The sequence below is a fragment of the Triticum dicoccoides genome, chromosome 3A, assembly GCF_002162155.2.
Source record: "Triticum dicoccoides isolate Atlit2015 ecotype Zavitan chromosome 3A, WEW_v2.0, whole genome shotgun sequence".
In the NCBI taxonomy this organism is placed as follows: Eukaryota; Viridiplantae; Streptophyta; class Magnoliopsida; order Poales; family Poaceae; genus Triticum; species Triticum dicoccoides.
The window spans coordinates 128,675,711-128,687,845 of NC_041384.1; positions in this window are offsets into that span (position 1 = coordinate 128,675,711).

Genomic DNA, 12,135 nt, shown 5'->3' on the forward strand with positions numbered 1-12,135 from the left:
AGGTTCAATCATTTATTTGCAAATCATGCATATGCATCGCATACCACATCCCGCATATCATAATATGTTCATGTGTTGGTTGTTTACTATGTTGTGTGCTTCTTTCCAGTGTTGCTTCTTCAGGCTGGTTCCGGTAACATCGTGATTGTGAGGACCCGTTCGGCTACGTCCGTTTGTCTTCTTCATGGACTTGTTCTTTTTCCTTGCGGGATTTCAGGCAAGATGACCATACCCTCGAAATCACTTCTATCTTTGCTTTCTAGTTGCTCGCTCTTTTGCTATGCCTATGATGCGATACCTACCACTTGCTTATCATGCCTCCCATATTGTTGAACCAAGCCTCTAACCCACCTTGTCCTAGCAAACCGTTGTTTGGCTATGTTACCGCTTTGCTCAGCCCCTCTTATAGCGTTGTTAGTTGCAGGTGAAGATTGAAGTTTGTTCCTTGTTGGAACATGGAGATGTTGTTCCTTGTTGGAACATGTTTACTTGTTGGGATATCACAATATATTTTATTTAATTAATGCATCTATATACTTGGTAAAGGGTGGAAGGCTCGACCTTATGCCTGGTGTTTGTTCCACTCTTGCCGCCCTAGTTTCCGTCATATCGGTGTTATGTTCCCGGATTTTGTGTTCCTTACGCGGTTGGGTTATAATGGGAACCCCTTGACAGTTCGCCTTGAGTAAAACTCCTCCAGCAAGGCCCAACATTGGTTTTACCATTTGCCACCTAGCCTTTTTCTTTCTCTTGAGCCGGCCAGCTCAATGGTCATCTTATTTTAACCCCCCGGGCCATTGCTTCTCTAAGTGTTGGTCCAACTGAGCGATGTCCGAGGCTACCAGGGGCAACCCTGGGCTGGCTTACCCGATGTCTTGCTCATCTGGTGTGCCCTGAGAAGGAGATATGTGCAGCTCCTATCGGGATTTGTCGGCATATCTGGGTGGCTTTGCTGGTCTTGTTTTACCATTGTCGAAATGTCTTGTAACCGGGATTCCGAGTCTGATCGGGTCTTCCCGCTAGAAGGAATATCCTTCGTTGACCGTGAGAGCTTGTGATGGGCTAAGTTGGGACACCCCTGCAGGGATTTGAACTTTCGAAGGCCGTGCCCGCGGTTATGGGCAGATGGGAATTTGTTAATGTCCGGTTGTAGAAAACCTGAAGTTGACCTTAATTAAAATGCAGCAACCGCGTGTGTAACCGTGATGGTCTCTTTCCGGCGGAGTCCGGGAAGTGAACACAGTGTTGGAGTTATGCTTGACGTAGGTTGTTCTAGGATCACTTCTTGATCATAGTTGTTCGACCGTGCTTTTGCCTTCTCTTCTCGCTCTCGTTTGCGTATGTTAGCCACCTTATATGCTAGTCGCTTGCTGTAGCTCCACCTCATACCTTTTACCCTTCCTATAAGCTTAAATAGTCTTGATCGCGAGGGTGTGAGATTGCTGAGTCCCCGTGACTCACAAATATTTCAAAAACCATCTTGCAGGTGCCGTTGAACCGTGCAGATGACGCACCCAAGCTCAAGGAGGAGCTCGATGAAGATCTTGTCCTTGGCGTTGTTTCGTTCTAGTTGATCAGTAGTGGAGCCCAGTTGGGGTCGATCGGGGATCTGTGTAGCATTTGGGGTAGTCTTCTTTTATTTTGGGTTCCGTAGTCGGACCTTGTATGTATTGGTTGATGTAATGCTTTATTCATGTAATTGTGTGAAGTGGCGATTGTAAACCAACTATGTATCTCTTTCCCTTATGTATTACATGGGTTGTGTGAAGATTACCTCACTTGCGACATTGCTTTCAATGTGGTTATGCCTCTAAGTCGTGCTTCGATACGTGGGAGATATAGCCGCATCGAGGGCGTGACAAGTTGGTAATCAGAGCTTTCCCCGACCTTAGGAGCCCCCTGCTTGATCGAATAGCTGGCGTTGTTGAGTCTAGAAAAATGTTTTGAGTCTTTTAGGATTTATATATATCGGAGAGTAGGATTCTTTTTACTCATCACTCCCTTCGTCGCTCTGGTGAGGCATCCTGACGTAGAGTTTTGACTCTTCTCTTCTCAAATTTCACTAAAAAAATTTTAGGATCACACGGTATCTTGGAATCGTTCCGATCGATTTGTGACGAGAACATTGTTCTTGGTGCCTCCTGACATTTAGGGGTTGTGGCAGTGTCCCGGGGAGTTGAGCTCCGAGGTGTTGTCGTCACAATTTTATCATTGCAGTTCTGGAATACCTGAGTTTAGTTTCGCCGACATTGAAAATCTCTTTTATGCAGTTGTTGGTGAGATAACCTCGACGCCACCTAGTACTGGGGCGGGAGTTCGGGAGTATTGCCATAACTCGTATAATGGATGCTTTTCGAAGGTTGAGGTAGACGATTTCCGAAGGGTTCTCGGTTATGTGTTGAAGGATGGATACAGCTGGATGTAGGATTTGCTAGTTTTGGGTGAGATATTATGCTTCCCTTGTATCCCCAACACCTGATTGCATACTGGGAAAATTTCGGGAGTTTATAAGTGGGAATTCAAGTAGCTCTTAGGATATCTTTCCGACAGATGTATGATATGAAATTGGGGTTCGACGTCTAGTGGTCCGCCTATTCACGGTTGGTTTTACAGTGGTCTCGTTGTGTCTTAAAGAGTCCCTGGCTATGCCGACTCGGGGACGCTTTGTATGTCATGTGCACTGTCTTGTACATGATGGTGTTGTACGATCGAGCCCGTGTAGGCCCCACCACGAAAACTTCGGATGAAATCTCTATCATATGTTTGTTCCGGCTTATTCTGCAAGCCAATCCTTGTTCTGTTTTTGAGTTGTGGTATTCGAGTTGCTTCGAAGTCAAATGTTGATTCCATACCTTCCCCAAGCGGTGTTTTCATATTTCTATGCGAATACTAATCCTTCTCATTTATTGAGATTTTCATGTCAATCCTTCTCAACTGGTGTGTCTCTCTTCAAGTGGATCCGACCATTTCAACATCAGCAAGATCTATTACTAGTTCTTCTCAACGGTGTTTGTTTCATCCATCCCAAGTTGCCTTTGTTTTCCCACCCTCCCACCCTTTTTCTTCAAGGACTCATATTTCTTAATCAAGTATCCATCTTATTGATGCGAAGTCTCTCCATTCATTTTCCGTCAATGTTCTTATCCGGTGATTCTCATGAAGATACTAACGGAGCCTCAAGTTCATCATTCTTCATTCTTTTCTTCTCCGGTGGATTCAAATCAAGCTTTGGTGTTGATCATATCCTTTTTCCTCGTTTCAAATACCTTCTCATGTCGGTGCACCTCATATTCATTCACTTCTCGCTATTTAATTGTTCTGGAGTGCCCAAGATATCTCGAAGATTCGTGTTTTCCACTCTGCATTCATTCAAGATCTTTCGAGGTTGTTATCTTATTCTAGCCATTTAATTCAACTAGCGCAATCTATCTTCTAAATCATTTTACGGTGTTTCTTTTCAGTGGGCCCTAACCCAAAGGTCTTTTTCCAAGATCTTACCTGACTCTTCTTATTCTCCCAGAGTTTGATAAGGACCAAACCTCGTGGCGAGATCCGATCCGTTGTTGCGGTCCTTATCAGGTGGTATTCAGAGCAAGGTTGTTCACGACACTATGGAGAAGATGACGAGCGCATTATCATTCAGTAAGTTAAGCTATGGATTTCAACTGGAGGAGGAAGGCCGTTGGGCCGGGCTATTTCACACCCATGTGGTGGTGAGAGAGAGATCATGTGCTATGACGGTCGATCACATGAATTTGATAAACACCGCAAGCATCGAGATGGTGGAGAAGCTGAATCTACCAATGACACCACGTCCACAACCATATTGTTTTCGTTGGGGTCATGAAGAGCTCACTGTCACGCAACAAACAAAGGTACCGTTTTTGTTGGAAAATTATGTTTGCGAGGTTTTGTGCGACGTGATTCCGGCACCGATGATTTCATGTCACTTGTTATTGGGAGTGCCGTGGTACAGAGAGCATGATGTCGCGTACGATTGCAAAACACACAGATATACCATCAAGAGGGGTAAGAGGTGCAGCCTCGTGCCAATGGGTGAGGAGCGTTTTATTTCTAGGAGGAAAGAACATCTTGAGAGGATAAAAGAGCAGGAAGAAGAAGAAAAGAAGAAGGCCCAAGTTGCTGAAATTTCTGTGGTTGTTATTCAATCGAGTGAAGAAAATATTGCTCAAGAGGTCAACTCAAATCCGAGGACGGTTTTGATGCAAGGAGGAGAGGATGATACGACCACACATAATGTTGTACCGCATCAGATCACAGATATACATGAGCCTAAAATATTTCAATTTAGTGAAGGTAACAAGGAGGTCGAGTCTTTGGTGTTAATTACATGCAAGAATGGCACATGCCACTTTAGGAAAGTATACACTGAGATGGGCACAATCGAACAGCAGATACAAACTGGGCATGAAGATACAAAAGTGCACCAGGTACAAAAATTGGTTGAAACAATTTACACATGGACTAATATTATTTTTGGTTCAGCTAAGACTACATGTTCTAGTACTACTTGGGTCCATGGCAGTACGTGGTTCCATGAAGATCTTGTGAAGGCAAATCCATGAAAGGAGTCATTGGTTAGAGATAAAATAGAAAATATATTACCTGATGTTTTGGGATCGGTCAAGAAGATAAATGGCAGAGTTCTATTTCTTTTCCTGCCACGTAAGGAATATCAGGCAAGTGCACATACGTGGGACATATGGAGTCTACTATGTCTACAGGAAATTGGATGGGGTCCACCGGCACCAAATCTGAAGCCGGTGATGCATCCATCAAAACTAGTACTTTTTGTTTCCTTAGATAGATTGAGTCGGTTTTTTTAATTACGTGTATCAAATGCTTGCTTTCCAAGTTAGTTAAGAGGTGCGGCTATTATATAAAGCCGATTGAGTTCATTGTAAAGTCAGGTTATTTTTATATGAAATAGAAACGATGTGTTTTTCAGGGTAGACACACCCGTATCAAGTTTTGGAGGGATCTTTAGAAAACCTCTGTTTTGCGATTTTTCTTTGTGGAAATTGTTTTGCGCGTGAGTACCTTCGTCGAGATTGGTTTTCTCGTGCTGGGCCGCAAGGTTCAAACCCTCTACTTCGTGTACATCGCGTGCACGGGCGAGAGGTTGCTACTGCTGGTGGTGGAGTGTCGTGAAAGATCTGGCCCCAACAACGGATCGGATCTCACTACGAGGTTCGGTTCTTATCAGAGTTATTCTCAAATCTTCTAAACTTTTACGTAAGAATGAATTGTCATCAGTCATATGTATTTCTTCAAGATCTTTCAAATTCTTTTCATCCTTGGTTCAACTTTTCCATTCTTCTTTATTCCGGAGTGCCTCTACAATTCATGATGGTGTTTCTTGTCGTAATTCTCAGATTTTGAAGACCGAAGAAGAGTTTTTCCTCCATATCTTATCCGTTCTCTCAAAGATTCGTCATTATAGCTTGTTGCCATCCTCTCATAGTTGTTTTTGGATTGTGAGAATTCTTTTCACCTATCCGGAGCAATTCAAGATTCTTTTCAGTTTGTTTCTCCGGAGCCCATCATCTCAGAATTTATTCATTCTCAGCTTTCAGCTCTCGTTCTCCAATCTTACCGGTGCTTCGTTTAAGTGATCTCTAATCAGTTCGTGATCCCTTCGTTCTCATGTATCTAGTTTCTCTCTAGCATCTTCGTTCATTTGCAAATTCTTCCCGGTGATTCGTTATCTTTTATTCGTTCTTTTTCAATTCTTACGGTGGTTCTTCCAAGATTCTTCTTCCTTCATTTATCATATCAATGTATTCGTTGTTTTCTATCCTACCGGTGACTTGTTGAAGACTTTCTCAAGTTGGCGATATATCTATCATAATCCTTTCTATGAGTATAAGTAATATGCCAAATCCATTGATTGTCATCAATTTAATTGGTGAAGGTTAAGCATAATGTAATTCTTATTCTTGTTTCATCGAATGTATTCAATTCCTGCTTTCCGGAGTGGTTCATCATATCACATTCTCGGTTCGAGATGCTTTATATTTTCTTTTCCCGGAGTTCCAAGCTCTCATCATTCCAAAGATCCATCAAATCATTACAAGGTTTCACCTTGTGTTTCCAGCTTCTCTTTATTTTCGTAATTCTTTTGTTTACCAGAGTCCTTCATGAAGGTTCTACATGATGGTTCATCAAGGATTTATATTCCTTCTCGAAGTGTTCATCGAGATTCTTTTCTAAGGAGCTCAAGCATTCTCCATCTTGCATTCCAGAGTGCAATTCTTTCTTCCGTATCATTGGAGGTGGTATTATGTCATTCTTGATAATTTGAGTTCATGTTTCATGATTCATATGCTGTTAAGAATGAGATGTTTTGAATCCATCAATCTCGTCATTTGAATTATCTTGGGTTATACTTCACCTAAAGCCTTCCCTAAGGATTGTTGCAATCTATGGTGCTTATAAAGGACCCAAGTCCTTCTTTTATCCTCCCAGTGAGATAGCTTCTCGTCTCCTTGTTCTTACCAATCCAATTCTTTTTCCCATGAGTGGCAGGTTGTCACCTCATAATTTGAGATGTATTCCATAAGACCATTTTAAGCTTACTCTTTTTCGTTGTTGGTGTTCCAACAACTCCATTTGACCCTTCTCCTAAGGATGCCTTTTCAAACTCTTTTGTGACAGAAGTTGGCATTTTCTTCTCCATTCTTTTATTTCAATTATCTATATTCTATTCTTTCGTTTAGGAGGCATTGTGATGTTGCTCTTCTCAACCCATCATCTCGTTTGTCAAAGATCATGTTCTTTTCATGATTGTCCATTTAACCGGAGTGCCGTGCCCTCTTTTCAAGTTCTATCACCTTATCAAGTTCTTATTCAATTCCTTTCTTTTCAATCGGAGAGCTGCCCAAAGTTGTTCTTCCTTGTTCCTCTTTTCAAACGGAGTGTTTTTCAACTTCGTCATATCCGTTGTATTCTTTTCTCGAAATGGCTTAACCTTTGCAGATTCTTTGGTTTCACTCGTTTGTCAAAGGAGCAACTTAGTTTTACCTCTTCTCTTTCTCTTCCGTGTTTCCCTCCGGTGCCATTCTAGATCTCGGGACGAGATCCTCTCGTAGTGGTGGAGTGTTGTGACGCCCCGAGACCGATGTGCCAGGTGTCCTCCAGTTATTCGTTGTTGTTGCCTTGTCTTTTCTTGCGTGTCATGCATTGCATATCATGTCATCATGTGCATTTCATTTGCATACATGTTCGTCTTATGCATCCGAGCATTTTCCCCGTTGTCCGTTTTGCAATCCGGCGCTCCTATGTCACCCGGTGTTCCTTTCTACCTCTTTTCGTGTGCGGGTGTTAAACGTTCTCGGATTGGACCGAGACTTGTCATGCGGCCTTGGTTTACTACCGGTAGACCGTCTGTCAAGTTTCGCGCCATCTGGACTTCGTTTGTTACTCCAACGGTTAACCGAGGGACCGAAAAATTCTCGTGTGTGTTGCAGCCCAACACCCTTCCATTTTGGCCCAAAAACCCACCTAAACCCCTCCATCATCTCGGTCGTTCGATCACGATTGCGTGGCCGCAAATCGCACCTCATTTGGAGCTTCCTAGCTCCCTCTACCTCTATAAATAGACCCCTTCATTTTCGTTTTCGGATCTTTTCCCTGAAACCCTAAAACTCCTCCCTCTGCGCCGCCGGACATGTCCACTCCGCCGCCGGACGCGTCCTCCGCCTCCAGCCACGTCGCCCCGGCCAATAGTGCGCTGCCATGTCAGCCAGCCGCCGCCCTTGCCCAACCGTGCATCGCCAAGTGTCGCCGCCGTTCCCCTCCACCGCGCGGGCCCGCGAGCCCATCTCCGGCCCGCTCCGGGCCGCGGCGGGCCCGAACCACCCGATTCGCCCGGACCTCGCGCCGTCTTCGTCTCCGGTTGCCGCCGGCAAGAAGCTCGCCGGAGCGCCTCGGACCACCGCCCGCCGTCGGCGGTCAACTGCCGGACCTCCCCGTCGCCTCGCTCGTTCTCCGCCGCCTGTGCACCGCGCCGCCCCGCCGCCCTTGCAGCGCCGGCGACCGCCGCACTTCTTCTCACCGGCCGAAGCAGCTCCTCTCACCGGCCGACCCGCGCCGCCGCACTCGCTCGCCGCCGCCGCCATGCATCAGCCGCCCGGTGCCGCCGCGTCTCCCTCCCGCCGTTCGTCTCGCCGGCCGCCGCCGCCGGCGAGCACCACCGCCTCCACGCCGGCGAGCTCCGCCGCTCGGAGGCACGTCGCCGTCCGCCTCGTTCGGATCCATCGCGGGATGGATCAGATCCACCCGCGCGTCCATCCAAACACCGCGCCTGGACCGCTCCATCCCGCTTGCCCTCGTCCCGCGTTGACTTCCGCGAGGTCTATTTTTTTCTTCTAAGTCCCAGATCTGCATATTTTTTAGCAATATTCATCATGTCATAACTCCACACTCGTTGCTCCGTTTTGAGCGTTTAACATATCAAAATGTTCGCCTCGACGAGTACATCATTTAATCTCATTGCATCATTTTCATTTGAGCTCATCTTGATGGCCGAAATGCTATTGGAAGAGGGCTATGTGAGTAATTTGTCAGATCTGTTTCAGCAAATGGCATTTTGTCATTTTTTCCATGATTAATGTGTGCATGATATGATCCTGAGCTCTACATGTGTTTTATTATATGCCATGCCATCTTTACAGTGGTGCTTATCATGTATTTTTGTGATATTTGTGGTGACTAGCACAAGCTTACAAAGTAGCGTAATCGGTAATGCTGATTTCAGGGACTTAGAATTTCACTAAGTCCTTATCCTGATTTTTGTCGTTATGTCATATGTTCATGTTGTTTCCTAGTGATCCGTGCCTCTTTTGAGGATGATCAGTAAGGATGTTTTGTTAATATTGTGATGCTCCATCCATCCATGTCTTTGTTTGCATTTATGGAGCACCCTAGCTTGAGTAAATCGAGCTCTACTTTTGCTATATCATGAATCCTAGCGGATTGTTGACTTGTTAGCGATTTTGCGAGGATGTTGCTATTGAACCGTGCATGCTATGTTGTTGTTCTTGCCATGTCTAGCTTCTATGCCATGTATTCTTGATGGGTGTATGCTTAGTTTGTCATGCCATGCTCTGTAGTGAGTGCGTCGAGCTCGTAAACATGCCTACTCGTTAACTGTTTTACATGCTCCAGTTTTTCACTAAGTCTGAGATCTGTGTGCTATGTTCACATACTTGCAATTGTATTTTATGATCCCTTTTGGCTCAAGGTCACTAAGGGACTTTTGTTAAGTGCTTTGAGTAGCTTATGACATGCATTTCTTTGCCATGTTAAGTTCCTGTAGCATGTAGTTTTCATGCTCTAAAGTGTGCTTCCTGATGATAAATTCCAGACTTGTGTTAATTTCACCAAGTCTAAAACCTGTTATCATTTGCATTTTTGTCATGCTTGTTTGAATCTGTTAATGAGTGAATTAGCCGTAGCTCAGTGTTCATCTCTTGGCAAACTTCTTGAGTGGATCCCTGCCATGTATTTTGTTTCCATGTTTGAGTGTTGTAGCATATTTATCTTGTTGCATTTAGATGGCTACTTGGTGATTATCGCAGACCGATGCCATATTTGTTTTGCTTGCCATTTCCAAACCGTGCATCCGATTCCGGTGATCTTTATATCGATTCCAACCGAAATCACCTCACCTTTCCAGTGGCACTCTTGGATTTCCAAGTTGAGGCCAGGTTCAATCATTCATTTGCAAATCATGCATATGCATCACATACCGCATCCCGCATATCATAACATGTTCATGTGTTGGTTGTTTACTATGTTGTGTGCTTCTTTCCGGTGTTGCTTCTTCAGGTTGGTTCCGGTAACGTCGTGATTGTGACGACCCGTTCGGCTACGTCCGTTTGTCTTCTTCATGGACTCGTTCTTCTTCCTTGCGGGATTTCAGGCAAGATGACCATACCCTCGAAATCACTTCTATCTTTGCTTGCTAGTTGCTCGCTCTTTTGCTATGCCTATGATGAGATACCTACCACTTGCTTATCATGCCTCCCATATTGTTGAACCAAGCCTCTAACCCACCTTGTCCTAGCAAACCGTTGTTTGGCTATGTTACCGCTTTGCTCAGCCCCTCTTATAGCGTTGTTAGTTGCAGGTGAAGATTGAAGTTTGTTCCTTGTTGGAACATGGAGATGTTGTTCCTTGTTGGAACATGTTTACTTGTTGGGATATCACAATATATTTTATTTAATTAATGCATCTATATACTTGGTGAAGGGTGGAAGGCTCGGCCTTATGCCTAGTGTTTGTTCCACTCTTGCCGCCTTAGTTTCCGTCATATCGGTGTTATGTTTCCGGATTTTGCGTTCCTTACGCGGTTGGGTTATAATGGGAACCCCTTGACAGTTCGTCTTGAATAAAACTCCTCCAGCAAGGCCCAACATTGGTTTTACCATTTGCCACCTAGCCTTTTTCTTTCCCTTGAGTCGGCCAGCTCAATGGTCATCTTATTTTAACCCCCCCGGCCAGTGCTTCTCTAAGTGTTGGTCCAACTGAGCGATGTCCGAGGCTACCAGGGGCAACCCTGGGCTGGCTTACCCGACGTCTTGCTCATCCGGTGTGCCCTGAGAACGAGATATGTGCAGCTCCTATCAGGATTTGTCGGCACATCTGGGTGCCTTTGCTGGTCTTGTTTTACCATTATCGAAATGTCTTGTAACCGAGATTCCGAGTCTGGTTGGGTCTTCCAGCTAGAAGGAATATCCTTCGTTGACCGTGAGAGCTTGTGATGCGCTAAGTTGGGACACCCCTGCAGGGATTTGAACTTTCGAAAGCCGTGCACACGGTTATGGGCAGATGGGAATTTGTTAATGTCCGGTTGTAGAAAACCTGAAGTTGACCTTAATTAAAATGCATCAACCGCGTGTGTAACCGTGATGGTCTCTTTCCGGCGGAGTCCGGAAAGTGAACACGGTGTTGTAGTTATGCTTGACGTAGGTTGTTCTAGGATCACTTCTTGATCATAGTTGTTCGACCGTGCTTTTGCCTTCTCTTCTCGCTCTCGTTTGCATATGTTAGCCACCTTATATGCTAGTCGCTTGCTACAGCTCCACCTCATACCTTTTACCCTTCCTATAAGCTTAAATAGTCTTGATCGGGAGGGTGTGAGATTGCTGAGTCCCCGTGACTCACAGATATTTCAAAAACCAGCTTGCAGGTGTCGTTGAACCGTGCAGATGACGCATCCAAGCTCAAGGAGGAGCTCATGAAGATCTTGTCCTTGGTGTTGTTTCGTTCTAGTTGATCAGTAGTGGAGCCCAGTTGGGGTCGATCGGGGATCTGTGTAGCATTTTGGGTAGTCTTCTTTTATTTTGGGTTCCGTAGTCAGACCTTGTATGTATTGGTTGATGTAATGCTTTATTCATGTAATTGTGTGAAGTGGCGATTGTAAACCAACTATGTATCTCTTTCCCGTATGTATTACATGGGTTGTGTGAAGATTACCTCACTTGCGACATTGCTTTCAATGCGGTTATGCTTCTAAATCGTACTTCGACACGTGGGAGATATAGCCGCATCGAGGGCGTGGCAGGCAGCCTCCCACGGATCGGCGGCGGCGGAGGTGTCAATGGGATTGTGCGGCGACGGCGAGACCTGGCACTTTCACGTATGTGCATGATCTGAGGCGGCCTCCATGAGATCGGATGCGGCCTCGCTGGGATCGACGACAGAAGGGATCGATGGCGGCTGGGGTGTGGTTCCCGTCGTCATACTGGGATTGACGACAGAAGGGATCGATGGCGGCTGGGGCGTGGTTCCCGTCGTCGTAGGAATAGATCGAGGGCAGCCTACTTCGTCATTTTTTTTCGTGCGAGGGGCCTCACTTCGGTTCTTCCGTTTTCTTCTGTTTTTTCGTGCAAGGGGCATCGCTACAGTTTTCCTCTGTTTATTTCCGTGTGGGGTGGGGGAGACAAAAAAAACCATACGAGGTGGGAGGAGGACGAAAAAAATCAGCTAAGGTGGGAGGTGGGACGAAAATAAACCGTACCAGGCTACCAACTACTCCATTAAGAGTAGAGATATGAAACGTGGAGTAAAATATGGAAATTACTTTTTTTAGAATCAAATATGGAAATT